Here is a 26621-nt window from a genome sequence, read left to right as displayed (position 1 = left end):
GTACTGTCATTTTCACAAGTAATTGCTGATTCCATGTGATTTTCTTTACTTGCTAAGTCCTGAATTTCAATGCAGTATGCTTATAATTAAACATAGAAGATTTAGGGTCTTGGTGTTGTATAAAAATCCACCATAATATTAATACAATGCAGTTAAATGTCAATAGGTTAAAAAAAAGTAATTGTCTAATTATAAGTGTGTAAATCTTGTCCTACAAGTAATGGCTTGCAGGTGTTCCTGATTTAATATGGCTTGTTAGATCTTAGAACCTTAGCAGTGGACTGAGATAGAGGACAGATATTTCAATTCAGCTATAATGTAGCAATCCTAAAACACTCTTGACATGTGTCCAGTTAAACTTTGATCTAATACATGCAAAGATAAGGAATTCAGCACTTTGTAAGTCCCTCTGTTCCGTTGTAAAAGATCTTAGCGGCTGCCTTTAATCTTTCACAAACTGCAGCCTATTCAACGTTTTATAGCCATAATTATAAGAGCAATAAATTAATTCTGCAAACTCAAGAATAAAAACTTGCTGTACTAAATTAACCTAATTTTATCATCTTAAATTAGTGTCTGAGCCAGATACCCTTTGACCTAGGCTCTTAATTCATTCACAGTGCAAATGACCAAACTTATGTAAGAAATGAAGGTGATGCCTGTCATCTGTGATGCTTTAAAAGGGTTATAGACTGATGTGGGAGAATTGTCTGTATTCTGCCAATCATATTTTAATAAAACGCTGATTGGCCAGGCAGGCAGTATAGGCAGGAAAGCCAGAAAGGAAGAGGGGTGGGAGTATTCTCGAAAGTAGGAAGCTCCCTCTGCCATTCCACCATTCCTGCCCAGATCACTGAAGAGGCAACATGTGAACTGCCATGCTGAGAAAGGTACTGAGCCGTGTGGCTAACATAAATAATGATAATGGATTAATATAAGTTACAAGGACTAATAAGAAGCCTGACCTAATGGGTCAATCAGTTTATAACCTAATTAGACTCTGTGTTATTTTCTTTGGGAATTGCCGGTTGTGGGGTGCTGGGCGGGACAGAAACCCCAACAAGCAGGCCCTCATGTTACAATAGACTGAACATCTCATTTTCCTATGTATGGGTTTTTATACCTCAAGTCATGGGGGAAGCTCATGACCCTTATAATAATAGTCACAAATATCATAATTGCCGAAACAGCAAATGAAGATTTATCCAATTAGATTATAATCTTCGTTTGGAATAATATACTAAAAAGTACCTTATATGTCCATGTCTCTACATCCCTCCTTCAAGAACTATACCTCGTTGAACAATGTGTATACTATGATAGATCTTTATGTTTTGCTATTTTAATGTCTCTATAATATAAAAAAATTATCATTGAACAGTAAGCAAAAATAATACAATTAGTATATAAAGTAAGCACTATAATATAATTTAAATATTTATATGACTATAGCATTAATATATTATAAGAAAATGAAAATGTCTCATCTGTCTTGTGGTATAATGGGTGTGAGAAAGATGCCCTTCCTCCCACCCATCAATGCCTGGGTCAGGTGGGAGACCTGTCCCTGTTGTGAAAAGAGTGGGAGCACTGAATTTTGCAGGAAAATGGATGGAAACAGAAAACATTTCCATTCGTAAGTAGTTTTTAAACATACAAGGAAAACCAGCCTACAAATCACAATCCCAGAGAACTTAGACACCAATGAGGACACTTAGAGAGACTTACATAGATCTAATCTACATGGGAAGTAGAAAAGACAAGATCTCCTGAGTAAATTGGGAGCATGAAGACCTTGGAAGAAGGTTGAAGGGGGAGGGGAGAGACAAAGAGGGGAACAGAGTGAAATGTAGAACTCAAAAAAAAATCAATAAAAAAGAAACTAAATAAAGAAAATAAATTCTCATTTCTTAATCAGAAATGGGAAGAAATTGTTTGAGCCAATTAGCAGTGGCACATAATTCCTGGAGTTTAACATAAGGATACCTTGGGTACGGTTCAATGGAGACACTGAGAAGACGTATTTTCTGACTGATTTGGTACCCCAAGAAAGGAGAAGGGAGCATTCACTGTATTTTTTTCTGAGGCTATGTGAAATTATGTAATATTTGGGGTAGAATTTCTTGAACCTTTTTGAGTGTGGGTGAGCCAATAAGATATCATGCATATAGCAAATTACCAATCTGTTATTAGGAATATATTTTAGGGCTTGTTGCACATATATTTGACAAATTATGGGACTGTTTTTTTTCTGTCTTGTGGGAAGACTTTCCATTGGTAATGTTGTGCAGGTTTGTTTATATTTGGCTCCTAAACTGTAAAGGTCAAGCGCTCTTCATCTTCTGACACCAGCAGTATTGATAAAAATACAGTCTTTAATATCTATTACTAAAATATGCCATCCTGGGCACACAGCACCCAGGTGCAGCAAACCTGTCTGGTGGAACCCCATTTTTTCCATGTATGCATTAATTTTTCTCAAGTCTTGTAACAGATGTTATTTACCTGACTTTTTCTTAATAACAAATATTGGAGTATTAGGCCTGCTATGAGATGGTTCAATAAGACCCAGGGAAATTTGCTCTTAACCAAATCTTTTAAAGTTGATAAATTGGGATACATGACAGGTTACAGATCCATCCATACTGTTTTGTTTGAGAGGCAATTTAAGGCTATATTGGGATTACTGTATTAGAATGATGCTCTGTGGCCCTTAGAATTGGAGGTATAGTGAGGGCAGCAGGGTCGTTGTCTGATTTGTCAGTAATGTCATGTGGCATTCTATCCCCATAAAAACCCCTGTTATCAGTAATAAGGAAAGCACCATTTCTTTCAAAAGACTCCATCCCCAAAGAGTGCAGGGATGGCATCTGACACAATAGGGTAGGATCTGCCTTGGTTACCATCTAGGTCCTTCCGATGAACTGGGCTAACAGTGGCTTTATTTGTAGAGTTGCCACTCACCCCAGTAATGGTGCGGACATCCCTGAGCTTCCAATGTGAGAAGGCTTTGGCATCATTGAACAAGATGATGGTATCAGTCGCAGTGTCTACTAATCCTTTAATTCATTTACCATCTAAAAAAACAGTCATCATGGGAGAGTGAGGAAAAATGGGGAGGGTCCAAAAGACTTTGGGGGTTCTCTAGGTCAGTTTCCTTGCCAGACTCTGGGAGTTGTCCCATTTGAAGTTTAAAAGTTGTTGTTGGGAAATTTTACAGTCTTGTCCCCAGCAGCAGTCCTTTTGGCATTTAGGGCATTTGGCGTTTGGATGAGCCCTGGCATAATCCCTAATAAGTGGCAAACTGTCCATATCCCATGCCAGGACATTTGGCAGAGAATTATCATCCTTGTCAAGTTTGTCATTCACCAAGGCACTGATGGAAGCCATAAAGGCAGAAATGGGCCCGTACTGTGTATTTGCCCATGTCAGGGTCAAACTAGTGAAAGTAGCTGCCCATCAGAGGAGAACATTCTTATCCCAGAAGGGAAAGGGAATTCAGTCACAGTCACTGCCACTCTAAAGGCCTTTAGTAGGTGGTTATGTAACCATATTAGTTGAAAAGACAGACAAGGAAAGGAAGTTAAACAATCCATGCTCAGAAGAGCGGTCCAGACTCCTCATAAAGCAAGAGAGCCTTCAGACATTACTGGAGAGAGGACCTGGGCAAAAGTCATCTGTTGCTCTTTTCAAACTGCGAGGGAGTCATTGTGAAAACAAGGATGGAAGGAAATGGGAAAGTGGTGTTCATGGACCGAGTGTGCTGCTTATAGTGAGGGACTTCCACGGTTTGTTAGGACATAGCTGTATGCTCATACAATGCTTCTGGGCAAAAAGGACGTCAGAGGGTTTTTTATTTGTTCTACCTCCTGGGTGGTCAGCCCTTGTGTGGGGGTGCCTCGATGAACCAGAAAGACAAACAATGGAAAGAAAAGAAAATGTAGGGAGAGTAAAGAAAGCCCCAACTCACTAAGGGTTTGGAAAAATGAAAATAGGGGTCAACTCACTGAAAACAGCTGAAAGGGCGCAAACTAAAGATGCTGGCGGAGAGTCGAGATAGGGAAAACAGTGCGGGCAGCAAGCAAGAAGGAAAAATGCCCAAAAGAGGGTAAGGAGGACCCAAAATGTGAGCAAAAGGAGAAGGTCCACTCATGTTGGGATCCAGGCTTTTTGCTGCTGCCTATGATTCCAGGGGCTGGAGGTGAGAAGACAGAGAAATCAACATCTAAAGCCATATATTCCAAAAGACTCCAATGTAAAGGCTCTTTATTGTCAAAGGGCCAGGGGTTCTCATGGGGTTAGGGAAATTAAGCTGCTGCAGGAACATTTTTGGTTGGGCCTTTTGAAACTGGAAGTTGCTGCTGGCGTGCTTTGATTGGCTAGGAGTGCACATCTTTACCATGCTTTTGGTCTGCTGACAGATTGTTTTGGCAGATTTTGCTTATTCATTGTAGTTTGCATGCTCTTGCTTGTGTTTGCACTATTGTCCTACTTCTGGGAGGAAACCTGGCTGATCATATTTCTAATTACTCTTAGGAAGCTCAGAGAGTATATTATAAATATGGTGATGTTTTCAACTCTCTAATCATAAACTCAATGATAATATTTCTCCAGCAAGACTTTGATTCCTAAAGATTTTATCACCAATACCAATGAGGTCCAACTGTTCAAATGCCTGAGATTATGGAGAACATTGTTTATTCAAATCACCACAGACAATTTAGCAGCTAATAAGGGTAAGGTTATCAAAATATAGCTTTGAGGGGGACATATTCATTGTATGAGAATAAAAGATCAAAACTAACACATTTAACATTGGAAATTGTTAGTTATTGGCTATGTGAACTCATGTACAAATAACATATATTTCAATATTTGTGTCCAAATGATTAGAATATTATAACAAATTAATGAACCTAATTAGAAATCCATGTTGAAATAAATTGTACATCTGACACTTGTTTATCTAGAGGTTTGACTTCATGGTTACCTTTGTATACCAAGATCTGCAGATACTAATATCACTTATTCAAAGGGCAAATATATGCATAAACTTGCACCCATCCTCTTGTATGTGTTAAATCATCTTTCTATGACACTCAATACCTAGAGCAATGTATAAACAACATACATACTTACTATTTTGTGTTGTTTAAAAACTAATCTGAGGAAAAAGTTCATAGGAGTTCAGAAATGACACTGTTAATTTAAAATATTGTGATTCGTGACTGAATAAGTCTTTGAATATAGATGCCAGTGGTCTAGAGTAGGTAGAATAAAGTTATACTAGCTTGACTTTACTGTGTTCTATAAAATGTCAGAAAAATAAGTTCATAGGTTTATAATACAAATATAAGAAAAATATTTATGAAACGAGAGTGTTAATTAGTCTGAATTGATTACTACAAATAGATTACATATAGTTAATTGCCATCTCAAGTCCCATAAATATGTAGATATGTTAGACAAAAAGTATAAAATAACAAACTAAAATGTATGAAACAAAAAACTATCACTAAATATGTGATGAAATGTAGCAAACTGTTTTTAGGAGATACTTAGAATCAAACACAACCCAATCACTTTCTATCACAGCAACAGTGATGTTAGATGACCTCAACACTTTTGTAGTGTGTGTGTGCACAGTTCCAAATGCTATACTATTAATAATACACATACCAGAGTTTTTAGATAATTTAGAGATAATTTATATTATGGATAAATTCTTTGTGAAGAATAAATTTTAAAACTAAAATTTTCTTCAAATAAATCATAGTTTCAAATTCAAACTAACCTAAAATTCAATTTCTATATATGTAAGTACATGAAAATGAAAATATGTCATTCTGATTTAGAACTGCATAAGAATTATGAAGAAGGTTTTTGAAGAATAAAGGCAATAAGGAGAGAGACTTTACAGAAAATTAAAACTTAGAAAACAATGCTAATTAAACATCATGGTAACAGACTGAATTTGTTAGCATTATACTAAATTCTCATTGGGATCAGTGGATAAAGAATTATCTACTATTGCTTTGAGAAAAAATGAATTAAATATTTGATCAAATATCAAGCTATCTTTAACATCTGACAACAAATTCCAGATGGATAAACTGTCAATTGCCTGAAATAATAATGCTTACTAAATCCTTAACAATTATTAAAGTTTTTGGTAAGAAAAGAAGTGATTCAATGCAGCACTTGTTTTCAATTGGTTCCAGGACCTACAAATAACAAAAAATAAAAAGAACTAAAAATAAATACACATTTTATGAGAAAATAATCTAATAGTATATATATGTTTAATAATAACATAAATTTTAAATGTAACCAATTGATGTGAAAGCATAAAACCTGCTTAAACAGTGGTTAATGGACATTTAAAGGGCATTAGGATACAGTATCTTTTATAAAACTATAAGGGAGATAGTTATAATTACATTAATATTCAATGTTCTTTTAGTAGTTTAATAATTAAACATTTATGCATGTTCATTGTAGCACCAGTATAGAGCTGCACATAATTATTTATCTTATTTAATTCCATAATAAATATCTATTAATTATATTGTCCTAAAGAAAGTTAAAGCCACAGTTTTAAATTGAAAATAAACAATCAACTAATTGAATATCTCTTTGAATGATAAACTGCATTCTCTTCGCATCAGTGTACAGTAGACTTGAATGATTATTTCTAGCAATTCTTAGTTATAAGCTATATAATGCCATTTAAAAAATACTGTTTTATGTCTATTACATGCAAGGTACATCGTCAGAATAGATTCACCACCTAAAGGGAAGGAAAGGATAAAGGGAAGGAGGAAGCAAAAGGAGGAAGCAGAAAGGAAGCCATTTTTCTAGCTTCCCAACATGTTTTTAAATTCAGGAAAGTACATCCAGGACTATTCTACTGTGTGTGTAAATATTTTACTGTATTTGAAAGCAAGAGCAACCTTTATACTTTCTCCAGTCTTTCTTTATGTTTAATTCAAGTGCTGTGTAAGCATAGTGTATATGTTTATGATTTATGAAGCAATGCTATCATAGTCTCACTAGGATGCATATAGTCTTTAAAACTGATATGAATTGGGTATATTATTACTTGTCTTATTATGATAACATATTAATTTATATGTCAATGTGTGTTCTCTTCTATGTCTTGATGTCCTCTTGGTTCTTGATTCTAGTATCTCATTACACAATATTAGTTCATATAATTACATACAGTAAATTAGCATAATAATAAATGCTATAAATATGATATACATAGAAATAATCAATGAATTAACTTATTAATTTGGTTCAGGAGAAAAATACATGTGGAATATAAAAAAGATCAATGTTATCCAGTTACAAATTTAGTAGCCTATAAAAGTGATTAACCTACAAAATAAACTGGTACAATTTGTTTAGGAAGTATTCACCTACTGTTTAAAATTTATCTTAAAGCCCACCCCATGATAAAATCCATACCTGATGAAGGTTCCCTCTGGTCTTGCCTTCTTTGCTCACGTTCTCTGTCCTTCTGCTTCTCGTTTGGACCTAGGGAGTTAAGTCCAGTGTTCCAATGTGGGTCTCTGTCTGTATCTCCATCCATCGCCAGATGAAGGTTCTATGGTGATATGCAAAATATTCATCAGTATGGTTATGCGCCAAGGCCGGTTCAGGCACCCTCTCCTCTGTCTAGAGGACAATCTGGGGATCTCTCCTTGGACCTGGGATCCCCTTAATAATCAAGTCTCTTGTAAACACTAAAATGACTCCCTTAGTTGAGATATATACTTCCCTGATTCCATATCCATCCTTCCTCCCTCCCCCCGATCCCAGTCCCCCGAGCATTTCCCATTCCTCCCCTGCTCCCTTCTCTCTAACCCTCGAGCCCTTCCAACAACCACCCCCCCCCCCCACGCACTTGAGGTTACCTGGGACTCTTGTCTATTTCCAATCTCCAGGAGGATAACTACATGATTTTCTTCAGGTTCACCTTCTTATGTAGCTTCTCTAGGATCACGAATAATAGGCTCAAAGACCTTTAATTACGGCTAGAATCCACTTATGAGTGAATACATACCATATGACGATACAGACGGAGACCCACATTGGAGCACCGGACTGAGCCCCCCAAGGTCCAAATGAGGAGCAGAAGGAGGAAGAACATGAAAAAGGAAATCAGGACCGCGAGGGGTGCGATCACCCACTGATACAAGGGGACTGATCTAATGAGAGTTCACCAAGGCCAGTTGGACTGGGACTGAACAAGCATGTGATCCAACCAGATTCTCTGAATGTGGCCGGATTCTCTGAATGTGGCTTGCACGGGGTCTTTCTGAAAAGCCATTGACAATGACACTGGGACTTGTTTCCTCTGCATATACTGTATTTTGGGGAACCAGTCTGTTTGGATGCTCACCTTTCTGAACCTGGAGGAAGGGGGGAGGAACTTGAACTTCCCACAGGGCAGGAAACCCTAACTGCTCTTAGGGATGGAGAGGGAGGAGGAAACGGAGTGGGGGGAGTGGGAGGGTGGTGGGAGAAGGGGCGGAAATGGAAACTTTTATAAATTAATAAACTTTGAAAAAAATAAAAGAAGGGTACAGAACAACGCACATAAGTAATGTTTGCCTTTAAACCAAAAAAAAATTTCATACCTGACATTGTTAATATGACCAAGAACCTGCGACAATAGTTGCCCTATTACTCATCTATTGCTTTGATGAGAAAACAAAGCCAATGCATATTATTAAAGAAAACATTTAGTTGGAGACTTATCGGTGGGAAATATGGTTCCAGGTAGACAGGAATGATGCTGGAACTGTAGCTGAGAACTTTCACAAGATGAAGGCAGAGAAAGACATTGAGTTTGGAGTGGTCTTTTGAACACTGTTAGCCCACTCCAGTTATACATCCTGCAAAAAGGTCATACTTTCTAATAATTCCTAACCAGGCCACCAATTGTAATAAAAACCACTCAAATATATAAATCATTCTCATGAAAACCACCACAAAAGACCATGTACTTAAGGTAAAACAATACTATGACTTTTTAGAAGAGCATAGCAATGACATGACTTTTCACTGTCAGGGTCCCAGCAAGTGCTGTGGCCTGCAGAAAAAAAAAAAACATTTTTAAGAGGTAAGAGTGAAACTCACTTTACTACATCTTGACCAGAATGTGTCAAACTTCTGGAGTTTGACACCAGGCTGATTTTCCTTAGACATTATTGAGTGGAGTTAAGTTTTGGAACAAAGTTTCCTGGTAACAATTTTTCCAATCCCATATGTAAAATATAGTTTAAGTTGTGGCTACACTGAAACTGTTTTTTAAACTACAAGTGATCTATACCCTATACCATGAAGATGGATTTTATAACTTAAAGCCTTTGGATCTGATGTGGTTCTTGACCAAGACAGATTATAGATTATAGACTATAAAGTTCATGTGACATCTTCCCTAAGGATGTATTCTATTGACTGAGAAACAAAACTAAAAAGAAAGAACTTTGGAGGGAGTGTCTGGAATATGCATGATAAGGATTTGGTTGAGGGCTGGCTGTCCATATAGCAAAAGTCACCAGATGAGTAACAGTATCCACTTCCAGCCTTCTAGGGGGTTGGTGGGGGGATGAATTCATTTCTTCCATTGAGAAGAAAACCATACATGACTGGCATGTCTTGTTTCTTCAGTGCTTATTTGTGTACACTCTTGTTCTCTACACCTAGTGATATGTTGCTATACACACAGAGCAAAATATCATGCAGCCCTCACCAAAGAACTCTTTATTTTCCAGGTGGAAATCAACAAAAAGAGCTTCAGAAGGACAATGAATAAAGTGAGAGACTTAGGAACACTCAGCCCTACCTGGATAGAATTCATCAAACCACTCTCTGGTATTTATGTGAAAGTAGGACGATTGTAAGATTGTATGATTGAGAGATTGAGGATGACTTCAAGGAAATATTGTCTTCCAGATACTACTTTAGGAATTTTTAGAGTACCTTTTCACAATTCAGTTGAAAAATTATTGTCTGAATTGATATTGACATTTTAATCTTCAATTGTTTTTCCTACAAACTCTGAGCCTTCAATATTTGGCAATGGCTTCAGACAGTTATAATTTTTTGTTCTCTCAATTTCTCTGTCTACAATAGTTCCCAGTTTGGGCACTATTTACAATTATGCTAGCTGCAGTTTATTGCAGGGGGATGTTCCCTGAAAGGAAATGTTTAGGGCTCTGATCTTTTCACATCAGATGCTATTGCTTCCATCCAGAAAATCAGATGAATTTCACCAGTTAAAGGAACAACTACCCTCTTGGTTCAAATTTAATTTTACCTTGAAATATAAACTAATGGCTATCCAAATAAAGAGAAAGCCTTACCTGTCCATTTTTATAAAAGCATTAACCATTAAAGTTAATCCACAATATTGGGTATGTAAGTAGGATTTGTGTTCCCTGTGACCAGTAAACAAACCTAATAAAAAATTCCACCTCAGACACGTGTTTTTTAAGTTTTTTCTCATTATTACATTTGTATATTATGGACACATCAGGACAAAACAGAGTATTAAAGGGATACTAATGCTTTCAAGCTTTCTGAAAGAATTGTACACAATAGTTAAAACGTGGCATCAAGTTACTCATTTATCAGCAGAAGACTGAGAAATGTAGTATTCATATATACATGCATATATATATGTCTATGAACACATAACATTCTTGGATTGCCCTAGAGGACATCTTTAGTGAAATATGCAAGACGATAAAAAAGACATTGTATGTTTATTCTCACTCATATGTGAAGTACCAAAAAATTCATCTGAGAGACTAACGAAGTAGAATTAGACTACCAGAAGTCTAGGCCATTATAAGTGAAAGGGAAAAATATTAAGAGTGATTTATGTTTAAAAAGAATGAGTTCATGATATCGCTTTCATGGCAATAGACTTTCACAGTGCCTATAGTCAATGACAGAAAATAGGTAGTATTCTTTATAATTGTGAGATATGAAATGTTCTCACCCAAAATATGAATGTTGTAGGGCTGCAATTTTCTTACATGGGTGAAATTCGCTATGTAAGGATACTTAGCTATGCAGCAATGGGTTTAGTTCTGTGATAAACTATCATGTTTCAGCGATTTGTAGAACAATTTAAAACATTAATATAAAGGAAACCTTAGATGAGACTCATGTGCAACAGTGCATTTGCACAGTGACTGTAAGAAATATGCTGTAGGGAAAACGTTGAGATGGAGAACTTGTCTAAGTCACAGAAAGGGTGTCACTGAACAGGGTACTGTTGTAGTCAAGTGGACCTCAATTCTTTGAGATAAATACTGAAATGTGCAAGTAAACCCATTCTTTTTGCACAGAGGCAAGAATGCTAGAAAAACACACACAAGCCTCTGTTCCTCATTAGTTTTCTATTCTTTCTAGAAATTTCAAAGTTCTATGGAAGAGGAGTAAATTCTTTCACCAATGAACTACTTTAGGCATAAGATGAAGAAGCAGAAAATTATAACACACTACCTGCATGTATGGTGAGATGAGGAAGCAGGTAGCTGTAACACAATACCCAAATGTAACATGAGATGAAGAAGCAGGTAACTAGAATACAATACCCAAATATAACATGAGATGGAGAAGCAGATATAAAACACAGTATCTGCAGGTAATATATGAGATGGAATATGGAATAATACAATTTGGCCAGGAAATAGGCAGAATCTCAGGCAGAATTTCTACTTGATCTATTTTACCCAAACAAATAAAGATTTGAAAGTGAAATATTTTAAAAATATAAAACTAAAAATTTCTTGCCTTCTACAAACCTTACAGCTACCTAATTCTTGAGTCAATTCAGCAATTCTATTTTTTTAGATTAATATTTGTGTAATGTAAAGGTTGAGAACCATATAAGAAAACAGATTGCACATTGTAATTCTAGCGGGAGGATACATCTACATAAGCTTACATTTAGAACTTTCTAAAGGCATCAGGAGTATTCGAACATTGGTAATGTCCTTCTTGATGGATTCCCCTTTTGTTTTTCTTACATTTTTATGCTATTTCCTCAGCAACAAAAAAAAAGAAAAGGAAAAGAAAAAAGAAAAAGAAAGATGTTGGCTTCAGTATGTAATTCTTTATTATCATGGTTTTCAAAATGGCATCAACCATTTTCTCACATAAAAGATAGGCAATGGTTTTATTCTTTCCCAGTTCAGTTTAGGAATGTAAGCTGTGAGCTATCCATAATGTGATCTTGGTTTTGTTACCATTGTCTTTTATGGATCTTGTCTGTAAAGAGAGATATTAATAGAATAATTAAAAATATCTCATTAATAAAATCCCATCTCTAATGTTATATATTTACTAAGATCTCTATGTATCTCTTGGTATTTTTTTTCACAACAAGGTTGAAAAATGTTTCTTGTATCCATCAAATTTCTCCAAATATGCTTCTTTATATATTAAGTATTGTTAGAGGATTTGGAAAGAAGGATTACCACCAGAGTCAGTTTTATAAGTGATACTGAATTGTTTTTAGGCATTTAGAATGTGAAGAAGTAAACAGATTTTCACCCCTTATCTGCTGTACCAATCAATGTGTTTATAGAGTCAGCCTGTATTACAAGGACTCTATAATATTGGAAGTCATTATTAAGGATATCTCTAAAGCAGATAGGTAGGAAAAATATGAAAAACTAAAATGATTCACAAATATATAAGATCAGTAAACATAAGGTAAAATCATATCGAGAGGAGATATCTATTTATTATAATGTAGGTAACTTCATAAGAAAGCAATGTGCAGTTGGTGTTCACTTGATTCACATTCTGACAACACAGTCCATCACTGTCTGGGTTGCGTACAAATAGCTGCAACTAGCCACAAGTGCAACATCATTTCACAAAGACATCCTGGTTCACTTTGGAGCTAACCTCATATTTCCTTTCAGTTCTTCTATGTCATATGTACCAGTGATTGACAATAAATTGGAAGAAAATAAAACCACATGATAATGACCAAAATAGATTTAGTTTTGTAAATTATGTCTAGGGATTTGTTTTGATTGAAGGTCTAAAACTCAATGACTTAAAGTCTTTTTTGTCAGTTCTATAAAGGCAAATTGTATATCTATATTACCTGGAAAATAGTAGCATTTCTAGATTAAAATTTGGAGAAGGAGAAATCAATTGTAAAAGAAGGGATCAGGGATTACAGAAACTGGGGCAGTATCTATTTTTGATATTTTTATAATATTCTCACAAGTCCAATTTTAAATTTGCTTGTTTAATATATCAACAAATTTCAAGAAGTTATAATATATTTATTTAGGTATCATATTTTTGTTGTATTTATAGTTTAGTATAATGAAGATCATCTACTTAAATATCAGGAAGTATTTTTCACAAAGCATAAAGACACTAGATAAAAGCAATTTTAAATTCATGACATAGGCTTGGGAAGCATAGGATAAGGGATGTCCTATTTTCATTTAAAGCCACACCATTGTTTCCAGTATGCTTCTCTTTGCTTCATATTAAGAAATAGATAGGGATAAGTTCCTCGTTCATGTGAGATAAATTCCACAAAAACATAATTTCTATTGAACATTGATAAAAGAAAGGGCCTAACACACCTTTTCTGCTTTTAAAATCACCTTAAAATGTGAACTAATGAACTATTTTATTATCTTAGAAGACCTGAAGTCAAGATAACACAAGTGTTTTAAAAATTTCTTGTATGATGATTTAAATTTTTGTCTAGTACTTTGTATGGTTGCTACTAAATACACAAGAGCACAGTGTCATATTATATGTCCTCCTCTGGTATCCTTTGCCCGCTATATAATAGTATCCTATATGTTTTCTACACGTCATTCATAGCAGCTTATACTCTATTCCATGTTTCCATGTACTGGAGTTGTTTTATCACTTCTTCCTCAAAGTTGGTTGAACGTTCTTTTTCCTTATGAATTATTCTTGTAGTAAAGAACACTCTTCACACTTACAATCATGGTGTCTCCTTGGAGACAGTTCGTCTTCCGCTGACAGTTGGAATCCGTTTTCTCCACGTACCATATGGTTGTCACTACAGCTTACAAAGTTCTTCACACATGATTAATAATCTGGTGGTGTTGTGACTAGTAAAACATTACATTCTGTTTTGCAACTTTAAAAATTGACCTTTAGGAAACTTTAATGAGAAATTAATTCCTTTAATATTTTTTTACTTTGAAATTAAAAAGAGTCCCAGAAGAAATACATATTTTACTTGTGCCCGAGAATAAACATGCTCCTTTAGAGTTGTTCTTATTTCAGTTGCCAGGACAATAATAAAATTTTTATGTCAAAGGTATATTCCAATATAGGACAAAAAATGCTTAGAATCTTGTTTTCACTGATTTTTAAGTTGTATTTAATTCAGTATCAGTTATAGATTATAAATTACACAATACTCTCACACATATACCACATGCACACATAAATGATACTATCTACATTAGTTTATACATGTTATGAATGTTATTTATATGTTGATCTCATCTCCTTATATATCTGAAACTTTCATAAGAAATAAATCAATTTTGCAATCATATTAAAGTGTACTATTCTCTTACATTTTTCTTATATAGACACATATGAACAAATATACACTAATCATTAATTTTTTTGAAGAGTCCTATTTTCTTTGTAGTATATAATTTCATTTTCTTAATTCTTATATTGAATATGGTAAATTTTGCAATTAGAAAAAAATAAAACTGGGCTGGAGAGAGAAGGTTCAGCAGCCTAAAGCACTTGCTGCTCTTTCAAAAAATCTTAGTGCATTTCCCAGTACCCACATGGTAGTTTACAATGCTCTGTAATTCTGGTTCAGTGGAGTTCCATGTACTCTTTTGCCTCTGTGGGTACTACATATACAGTACATAGTGCACTTACATACATTCATGAAAATAACTTATACATAAAAAATAGACAAAAAGCCACATTACTTTAGGTAGGTATATAAAATGCTCAACTGTAAACAGTTAAACATAAAATGCAAACTTAGATGACTATATTATTTATTTTTATATAGGAATTTATTGCCTTGCATAATAGGTAGAAAGGAAAAAGATGCAAAGGGTATAAATTAGGTGATTTTCTTAATTGCATCATGTTGAAGTGAAATAAATGTCTCAGTTGGTATCTTTATTACAGCAGCTGCTACCTAATGATTCACTGATTGCATGTTTTGGCAGAGTGGATCTATAATAAATACAATATATCTGATTATTATTTAATTACCCCACTCTGATTCCTGCCTCTGTTAAACAAGAATTTCAACATAGGGAACTGTGAATGGACATATCAGGCGATTAAGGGTGATTAGAGTCCATAAGGACTCTCACACTGAGATAGATACAGCAAACCATTCTCAACCTTTCCAGTGTACCCAGACTTACAGGCCTGTGAGATTCAGCAGAACTAATTAATAGGGATACTGTGTTGTATTTTTAATTCTCAGTACATCTCACAATCCTTGATGCTCAGACAAACCTATTCTTGTTTGCTCTAGTTGTGTGTAAATGTATTTTTTAAATGTGAAATCAGAATTTTGCATGGAAAATGTTATTAAAGGCATCAAGCTGAATACATCAGTTCCTCACAGCTTCAGGTCACTGACATGATTCTTAAATGAATTTGCAAACTAATATATTCAAAGAAATATTTTGGTGAAGTGTCATTGATTTGAGATGAATGCGTAGCTTCCTCAAAATTAAGAGTAGTTTTGAATTTAACATAGTTTGAAACTATTGATAAACTATATCAAGCATTTAATTTTTCACAAATGGAACTAAAATCATGGGACTGAATCTCTAAGTTATTTGTAGAATTTTTCTATTCTTATTAACAAAAAACTTAGAATATGATTTATCATTCACAGTTTATATATAATTGCAGTAGACATATGGAGTTTTACATTTTATACAATAAACAAATGCTCAGGAGACAAAAACATCTTATACAAATAAAATGAATAATAAATAAGAGATATAAATGAGAGATAGTCTTTTTAAATTTTTTCTGTTTTCAATGTTAAGTAATATTGGCTTCTTTACCTAACGTTTGTTGTTTTTCTGTTTGTTTTTAATATTGTTTTTCAATGTGTTCCAAATTCTCTCATTGTGATATGTTTCCTAACTGTTGCTATTAAGTAATAGGATATCTCTTTTATTTGATAATTACCATATCAAAGAATCCATTGTGAAACATATCACAATGAAAAATCCATTAAAACATGGAGTATGAGTTTGATTCATTTGTAGTATTAATAGAATGGTTGTGGAATATTGTCCTGAGTAATCACCAAGTTTACAGGTATGAGACTGTAAAAAATTCGTCAAATGTAAGAAAATTAATACAGACAAGAATGGATTACACGTTTAAAGCAATTAAGTACTTTTTACTTTTCAAATGTTTGAATAACGTAGCCCCTTAATAGCACATTCATTTTAATTGGATACGGTAATGAATTAATTATTTAAACTGTTTTATTATCTGAATAATAAACTTCACTGACAGTGATAAAAGTGAATAGGAAACAGAGATTAAAGTCCATAAATAAAGATAATGATGTAATTATGGAAAAAGTAAATAGGATGTTTGAAGAAAATATTAAGTCATATTTAAATACAGTTAATACTGGTATCTAAGCAGTAAAGTTAATACAGCTGTCTAAGCAGTACAATTAATACTGGTGTCTAAGCAGTTCAGTTAATACTGGAATCTGAGTAGTACATTATAACACTGGTATCTAAGCAGTATACTCAATAGTGGTATGTGAGCAGTTCAGTTAATACTGGTATCTAAGCAATATAGTCAGTACTGTTATCTGAGCTGAACAGTTAATACTGGTGTCTAAGCAGTGCAATTAATACTTGTGTCTAAGCAGCTCAGTTAATGCCAGTGTCTAAGCAGTGCAACTAATTCTAGCATCTGAGTAGTATAGTCAGTACTGTTATCTGAGCAGGACAGTTAAAACTGGTTTCTGAACAGTAAAGTTTTTTTAAGTACCTTGTCCATACTAAAGGAAAACATTTAAAATTCACTGAAGAATTTAGTAAGTCTGTCCATATCAAAAATTATATGTGTTTTATTTTACAAAATGACTATAAAGTTTCCATTAAACCAGATAAATTCTAGCATTTGTTTTATTTTTGCTTTTTTCTTGAGTAGTCATATTCAGAGTCTCATTGATAAGTTTTCCTTATATATTCTTACAATTGTTTAAGGGTTTTTTTTAAGTAATTTTATTAAATTATAAAAGTTTCCATTTCCGCCCCTCCTCCCACCACCCTCCCACTCCCCCCACTCCCTCTCCTCCTCCCTCTCCATCCCTAAGAGCAGTCAGGGTTTCCTGCCCAGTGGGAAGTTCAAGTTCCTCCTGCCTCCCTCCAGGTCCAGGAAGGTGAGTGTCCAGACGGACTGGATCCGCAAAATCCAGTATATGCAGAGGAAACAAGTCCCAGTGCCATTGTCAATGGCTTTTCAGAAAGACTCCGGGCCAGCCACATTCAGAAAATCCAGCCACATTCAGAGAATCTGGTTGGATTGCGTCCTCGTTCAGTCCCAGTCCAACTGGCCTTGGTAAACTCTCATTAGATCCGTCCCCTTGTATCAGTGGGTAATCGCATCCCTCGCAGTCCTGATTTCCTTTTTCATTTCTTCCTCCTTCTGCTCCTCATTTGGACCATGGTGGACTCAGTCCAGTGCTCCAATGTGGGTCTCCGTCTGCATCGCCATCCAACGTCGGATGAAGGTTCTCTCTGATCCTGCCTTCTTTGCTCACGTTCTGTTTCCTTCTGCTTCTCGTTTGGACCTAGGGAGTTAAGTCCAGTGTTCAGATGTGGGTCTCTGTCTCTATTTCCATCCATCGCCAGATGAAGGTTCTATGGTGATAAGCAAAATATTCATCAGTATGGTCATGGGCCTAGGCCGTTTCAGGCATCCTCTCTTCTCTCCAGAGAACAATCTGGGGATCTCTCCTTGGACCTGGAATCCCAATTATAATCAAGTCTCCTGTAAACCCTAAAATGACTCCCTTAGTTGAAATATATTCTTCCCTGATCCCAAATCCATCCTTCCTCCCTCCCACCATCCCAGTCCACCTAGTTTTACCCATTTCTCCCCTACTCCCTTCTCTCTAACCCTCTCCCCTTCTAACAACCCTCCCACCCCACCCCCATGCACCCAAGGTTACCTGGGACTCTTGTCTATTTCCAATCTCCAGGCAGATAGCTACAAGATTTTCATCAGGTTCACCTTCTTATTTAGCTTCTCTAGAATCACGAATAATAGGCTCAAAGACCTTTAATTATGGTTAGAATCCACTTATGAGTGAATACATACCATATTCCTCTTTTTGGGTCTGGCTTACCTCACTCAGTAAAGCATTTTCTATTTCCATCCATTTGCAAGCAAAATTCAAGATGTCATTGTTTTTTACCGCTGAGTAGAACTCTAATGTGTATATTTTCCACACCTTTATTAACCATTCTTCTATTTAGGGGCACCTAGGTTGTTTCCAGGTTCTGGCTATTACAAATAGTGCTGCTATGAACATAGTTGAACAAATGCTTTTGTGGTATGATAGGGCATCTCTTGGGTATATTCCCAAGAGTGGAATTGCTGGGTCCTGAGGGAGGTTGACTCCCAGTTTCCTGAGAAACCGCCACACTGATTTCCACAGTGGCTGCACATGTTTGCACATCCACCAACAATGGATGAGTGTTCCCCTCACTCCACATCCTCTCCAGCATAGGCTCTCATTGGTGTTTTTGAGTTTGGCTATTCTGACAGGTGTAAGATGATATCTCAAAGTTGTTTTGATTTGCATTTCCCTGATCGCTAAGGAGGTTGAGCATGACCTTAAGTGCCTTTTGGCCATTCAGAGTTCATCTGTTGTGAATTCTCTGTTCAGTTCAGTACCCCATTTTTTAATTGGGTTAATTAGAGTTTTAGTGTCTAGTTCCTTGAGTTCTTTGTATATTTTGGAAATCAGACCTCTGTCTGATGAGGGGTTTGTGAAGATCTTCTCCAAGTCAGAGGGTAGCATTTTGGTCTTACTGACAGTGTCCTTTGCTTTACATAAGCTTCTCAGTTTTAATAGGTCCTATTTATTCATTGCTTCTCTTATTGTCTGCGCACCTGGGGTTCTGCTTAGGAACTGGTCTCCTGTGCCTATATCTTGTAGCCAACTTCCCACTTTCTCTTCTATCAGGGTCAAAGTGGTCAGATTAATATTGAGGTCTTTAATCCATTTGGACTTGAGTTTTGTGCATGGTGATAGATATGGATCTATTTTCATTCTTCTACAGGTTGACATCCAGTTATGCCAGCACCATTTGTTAAAGATGCTTTCCTTCTTCCATTGTATACCTTTAGCTACCTTGTAAAATATCAGGTGTTCAAACGTTTGTGGATTAATACCCGGGTCTTCTATTCGATTCCATAGGTCAACTTCTCTGTTCTTATGCCAATACCAAGTTGTTTTCAATTCTGTTGCTCTGTAATAGGGTTTGAAGTCAGGGATGGTAATGCCTCCAGAAGTTCTTTTATTGTATAAGATTGTTTTGGCTATCCTGGGTTTTTTGTTTTGCCATATATACTTGATTATTGTTCTCTCAAGGTCTGTGAAGAAGTTTGATGGAATTTTGATGGGAATTGTGTTGAATCTATAGATTGCTTTTGGTAGAATTGCCATTTTTACTATGTTGATTCTCCCAATCCAAGAGCAGGGGAGGTCTTTCCATTTTCTGGTATCCTCCTTAATTTCTTTCTTCAAGGACTTAAAGTTCTTGTCAAATAGGTCTTTCACTTCCTTGGTTAGAGTTACCCCAAGATATTTTATGCTATTTGTGGCTATCATGAAAGGTGATGTTTCTCTGATTTCCCTCTCTGCTTCTTTATCCTTTGTGTATAGGAGGGCAAACGATTTTTTGGAGTTGATCTTGTATCCTGCCACATTACTAAAGGTGTTTATCAATTGTAGAAGTTCTTTCGTAGAGTGTTTGGGGTCGCTTATGTACACTATCATATCGTCTGCAAATAACGAAAGTTTAACTTCATCCTTTCCAATTCGAATCTTCTTTATCCCCTTATGCTGTCTTATTGCCTATTGCTAGAACTTCAAGCACTATATTGAAGAGGTATGGAGAGAGTGGACAGCCTTGTCGTGTTCCTGATTTTAGTGGAAAGGCTTTGAGTTTCTCTCCATTCAATTTGATGTTAGCTGTCGACTTACTATATATTGCTTTTATCATATTTAGGTATGATCCTCGTATACCCAATCTCTCCAACACCTTTATCATAAAGGGGTGTTGAATTTTGTCAAATGCTTTTTCAGCATCCAATGAAATGATCATATGTTTTTTTCCTTTCAGTTTATTTATATGATGGATTAGATTGATAGATTTGCGTATGTTGAACCAGCCCTGCATCTCTGGGATGAAGCCCACTTGATCATAATGGATAATTTTTCTAATGTGTTCTTGGATTCGGTTTGCCAGTATTTTATTGAGTATTTTAGCGTCAATGTTCATGAGTGAGATTGGTCTGTAATTCTCTTTCTTGGTTGTGTCTTTGTGTGGTTTTGGTATCAGGGTAACTGTAGCTTTCTAAAAAGAGTTTGGCAATGATTCTTCTGTTTCTATAATGTGAAATACATGAAGGAGTATAGGTATTAGTTCTTCCTGGAAGTTCTGGTAGAATTCTGCATTGAAACCATCTGGGCCTGGGCTTTTTTTGGTGGGGAGGTTTTTGATAACAGCTTCTAATTCTTCGCAACTAACAGGTTTATTTAGATTGTTCACTTGCTCTTGATTTAACTTTGGTAAATGGTATTTATCTAAAAACCAATCCATTTCTTGTTCATTTTCCAACTTTGTGGCATATAAACTCTCGTAGTAAGATCTAATGATTCTCTGAATTTCCACTGTGTCTGTTGTTATGTCCCCCTTTTTATTTCTGATCTTAATAATTTGAGTGTTCTCTCTCTGCCGTTTGATTAGTTTGGCTAGGGGTTTGTCAATCTTGTTGATTTTCTCCAAGAACCAACTTTTTGTTTCGTTGATTTTTTGGATTGTTTTCTGTGTTTCTATTTTGTTGATTTCAGCCCTCAGTTTGATTATTTCCAATCTTCTACTCCTCCTGGAAGGGTCTGCTTCTTTTTTTTCCAGAGCTTTTAGGTGTGCTGTTAAGTCTCCAATATATGTTTTCGCCGTTTTCTTTAATTGGGCTCTTAGTGCTATGAACTTTCCTCTTAGAACTGCTTTCATTGTGTCCCATAGGTTTGAGTATGTTGTGTCTTTATTTTCATTAAATTCAAAGAAGACTTTAATTTCTTTCTTTATTTCTTCCTTGACCCAGGGATGATTCAGTAGTTGACTGTTCAACTTCCATGTGTTTGTAGGCTTTCTGGTATTCGAATTGTTATTGAATTCTAACTTTATTCCGTGGTGATCCGACAAGACACAGGTGATTAAAAATATTTTTTTGTATCTGTGTAAGTTTGCTTTATTACCACGTATGTGGTCAATTTTCGAGAAGGTTCCATGAGCTGCAGAGAAGAAGGTATATTCTTTCCTTTTTGTGTGGAATGTTCTATAGATATCAGTTAAGTCCATTTGATTCATTACCTTTAGCAATTCTCTTATTTCTCTGTTGATTTTCTGTTTGATTGACCTGTCCATTGGTGAGAGAGGTGTGTTGAAGTCTCCTACTATTAGTGTGTGTGGTTTAATGACTGCCTTGAGTTCTAAAAGTTTTTCTTTTACATAAATGGGTGCTTTTATATTAGGGTCATAGATATTCAGGATTGAGACTTCCTCCTGATTAATTGTTCCTGTTATGAGTATGAAATGTCCATGTCCATCTCTTCTGATTGATTTTAGTTTGAAGTCAATTTTGTTAGATATTAGAATGGCCACACCTGCTTGTTTCTTAGGTCCGTTTGCTTGGAAAACCTTTTCCCAACCCTTTACTCTGAGTAGATGTCTGTCTTTTTGGCTGAGGTGTGTTTCTTGTAAACAGCAGAATGTTGGATCCTGTTTTCTTATCCAGTCTCTTAGTCTGTGCCTTTTTATAGGTGAATTGAGTCCATTAATATTAAGTGATATTAATGACCAGTGGTTGTTGATTCCGTTTATTTTGTGTGTGTGTGTGTGTGTGTGTGTGTGTGTAGTAGAGTTTGTGTGTTTCTCTTCTTTGAGTTGTGGTTGTGAAGGGTCGCTAGATGTCTGAGTTATTGTAGGCAGTGATGGCAATGTTGGATTCCTTGGGTTGCAATTTTCCTTCTATTACTTTCTGTAGGGCTGGATTTGTGGCTACGAATTGTTTAAATTTATTTTTATCCTGGAATATTTTGTTTTCTCCATTGATAGTGAACAATAGCTTGGCTTGGTATAGTAGTCTGGGTTTGCATCCATGGTCTCTTAGTTTCTGCAGTACCTCTATCCAGGATCTTCTGGCTTTCATGGTTTCCATAGAGAAGTCTAGTATAAGCCTGATAGGTTTACCTTTATAAGTCACTTGACCTTTTTCCTTTGCAGCTCTTAATATTCTTTCTTTAATCTGAATGTTTTGTGTTTTGATTATTATATGGCGAGGGGACGTTTTTTTTTTTTTTATCCAGTCTATTCGACGTTCTGTATGCTTCTTGAACCTTCATAGGAATATCGTTCTTTAGATTGGGAAAGTTTTCTTCTATAATTTTGTTGAATATATTTTCTGGGCCTTTGAGCTGCAGTTCTTCTCCTTCTTCAATCCCTATTATTCTTAGATTTGGTTTTTTTATTGTGTCCCAGATTTCCTGAATGTTTTGTGAAGAGAATTTGTTGGATTTGCCATTTTCTTTGACCAGATCATATATTTTGTCTATGGTATCTTCAGAATCTGAGATTCATTCTTCTATCTCTTGTATTCTATTGGTTATGCTTGATTCTGTAGTCTCCGTTCGTTTACCTAGGTTTTCCATATCCAGCCGGTTCTCGTTTTGTGTTTTCTTCATTGCCTCTATTTCATTTTTCAATTCTTGGACTGTTTCCTTTACTTGTTTGATTGTTTTTTCTTGGTTTCTCAGGGTCTCAATCACGGATTTACTTATTTCTTCAAACTTTTTGTTATATTTCTCATCCAATTCTTTAAGAGAGTTATTCATATCCTGTTTAAGGGACTCTATTGCTTTCATAATGGCACTTTTTTCCACTTCTTCTGGGTTAGAGTGTTCAAGTCCTTCTGTTGTAGGGTCGTTGGGATCTGGTGTTTTTTGTTGCTTTTCAGATTGTTGGAGGAGGTCTTGCCTTGGCGTCTGCCCATCTCTTCGTTCAAATGCTCTCTATTGGACCTTCTGGTAGCAGGTCAGGTTCCCTTGTTGGGCAGGGAATTCACTGATAGAATGCCTACCTTTCCTCAGGCAGGCTATTGAAGCACAGGCACTCCCTCTTTCCGGGATGCGCCTACAGAGCAGACCCAGCGTGCAAGGCAGCTGAGCTGGGGAAATTTTATGGCCCCAGTGCGAAGGGAGAAATATAGGAATTTGTACCTTGATGGAATCAGGGATGGCCAGCGGGAGAGCTTAGCAGGGTGGAACCAGCACTGAAGGGTGACCTGGGAGTCTATGGGGTTGGGGAAAGTCCGAGCTCCTCCTCACCGGGCCCCTGCTGCAGGCCTGAAGCAAACTCACCCCTCCGATGGCCCTCTGAATGGAAGCTGGGATGGCTGGCAGGGGAGCTAGCAGGGTGGAGCCAGCAGTGCAGGGTGACCTGGGAGTCTATTGGTTGGGGAAAGTCCGAGCTCCTCCTCGCCGGGCCCCTGCCATGGGCCCGAAGCAAACTCACCCCCCAGATGGCCCTCTGGATGGAAGCTGGGATGGCTGGCAGGGGAGCTAGCAGGGTGGAGCCAGCAGAGCAGGATGACCTGGGATTCTATGGGGTCGGGGAAAGTCCAAGCTCCTCCTCGCCGGGCCCCTGCCACAGGCCCGAAGCAAACTCAACCCTCAGATGGCCCTCTGGATGGAAGCTGGGATGGCTGGCAGGGGAGCTTAGCAGGGTGGAGCCAGCAGTGCAGGGTGACCTGGGAGTCTATGGGGTCGGGGAAAGTACAAGCTCCTCCTCGCCGGGCCCCTCCGATGGCCCTCTGGATGGAAGCTGGGATGGCTGGCGGGGGAGCTAGCCTGTTTAAGGGTTTAATATTAAAACTAAATCTTCAATCCACTTAAAGTAATATTTTCTTTCCAACATGCAATAGAATTCAAATTATTTTAATTTATAAGTTGATATTCAGTGCCTTCAAAATGATACTTGAAGAGAAAATCATTTCACTAGAGTGTGTACTTAGTGCTTTTTGGTGAAATGAATTTAGACATCTATGTTTTCTTTCAGAAATGTATTTCCTTTGGTCATCTTTCAAATACAGTTTTTAGTTTTTTTTTGTTTTCTTTTGTTTTGTTTTTGGACTGGAAGATTTTATAGTATTTATTACATGTACCTGATTCAAGTCATATGAATTATTTACTAATGTCTTGCTTCCATATATTATTATCCTAAAAGAAAACAGAGAATAAACAGAGAACAGCCGGAGCTTCCTGAAAAGATAGAATTCATCACCTTGCAGAAGGCCTGGCAATAGGCAGGGAAACAATGGTGTCAGGGACTGGAAGCTGGCCGATCACATCTCATCCACAATGCAGAGAACTGAGAGAGAGAGGAGAAAATGAATCAGGGCTAAAAGCCATCAAATTCCACTTCAAATGATGTATGTTTCCCAGAAAATTTCCACCTCCCACAGGTTCCATATAACCTTACCAAGCAGCATCACCAACTGGCAAGCACATGTGGAAATAGAAGAGCCCATGGAGGACATTGCCTATCCAAATTACAAAAGGACTTTAGTGAGAGATAAGTTTAATGTAGACAAACAATGTGTTTTTGTTTTTATTTTTGTTTCCCCTTTGTGTTTTGCTCTGCTACATTGTCGATTTATGAGAACATATTAAGTGCTAAAGAGATGATTCAGCAGTTATGAGCATTATCTGCTCTTCCAAAGAACCTTGGTTCAACTCCCAGCACTCAAACCTGGGTTCAATTTCCAGCAACCATATGGCATCTTCTAACTTTCTGTAACTCCAGCTCCAGTGAATCTGGCACCCTCACACAGACGTACATGCAGGCAAAACACCAAAGCACAGAAAACTACACAATTCTTCAGCAGAAAGAGCAAGACTACATTATACTGTAACTCAAGGATTTTTGTAACTACAGATATATCTATATCTATTTCTCTATATCTATCTATCTATCTATCTATCTATCTATCTATCTATCTATCTATCTATCTATCTATCCATCAATCAAATCTGGAAATCAAATAGAATTTGGCCTATTTATTTGCTATTTCTATAAATTTCTTTGTCCAATTAAAGTCTTGTATCTTCCCATGTAAACTGGAAGGAATATTCCCCTTGTTTTCCAGGAAGGATGTTGTTGGATAGGGCTGGAAATGTGGCTCAATGCTTAAGAGTACTTGTTGTTCTTTCAGAAGACACTTTTTAATTCTGAGTAATACCTCACAGCAATTCATAAATTTACTTCCAGAGTACCTGATGCCCCCTTTTACCCCCAAACATGTAGTGCATGTATGTGTGTGTGTGTGTGTGTGTGTGTGTGTGTGTGTGTGTGTGTGTGTGATTTGATGGCTTCAATGGGAGCAGAAGTAGTTGGTCTTTGACTATCATATAGGACAGCATTGCATCTTCAGCTGATGCACAGGACTACATAGGTCATCTGCTGTCAGACCAAAAAGGTCTGAGAGATTTTTTTTTTGTGAATGAGGAACTTGAGAAAATTGACCTTACTTTGATGAGACAAGGCAGGGCAGTGAAGTGCTGTTCTGGCAGTTGAAGAATAAATCAAGAGAAACCTGACATACTTCTCTTTGGAAGCTTTACAACTCAATGAAGAACGACCTTTGTATTCACGAACTCAGAATAACTACATGTAATACACATACATGCAGTCAACAAACAAAATAAAAATGCAACTAGACATCTCTTAAAATCAAATGAAATTTCCAGAGTGGTGAATGGGCTACATGCAATGTAGTTGTTGGCAAAGGGGCTCCATGGAAATCCCCAAACAATTTGGGCTATTGCCAAGGCTTTTAAATTCTCTGCAAACTGATGGTAAGGTTCTATTGTTGGCAATAACACCCACATAACTCACTGAACATGGAGAGGCTGTATTTCTACCTACCTAGAGGATTCACCCCTACTAACGAGGAAGTATGGTACTGGAAGTTACTTGGGATGCTACCAAATGAGAAAGTAAATAGCAACCCAGCTACAAATGCTGCAGTCTCTAATAATGTCTTGTCATCAGGTACTCTGTTTAACAGTGGAACAAAAGTTGCTACATTATCAGTGAAGACATAATGGGAGTTGTTTTGTTACTGTTTAATAATGCTTTGTCCTGGCTTTTAAAATACATTTTCAGGTTGTTTACATGTATAATATAGTTTCTGATTTTATATTTTTATGGTATCTCTGTATGTTAAAATTGTGTATCTCTGGGTATATA

The sequence above is a fragment of the Myodes glareolus genome, chromosome 15 (assembly GCF_982192425.1).
Source record: "Myodes glareolus chromosome 15, mMyoGla1.1, whole genome shotgun sequence".
NCBI lineage: Eukaryota > Metazoa > Chordata > Mammalia > Rodentia > Cricetidae > Myodes > Myodes glareolus.
Note: the sequence above shows the minus strand (reverse complement) of the source record.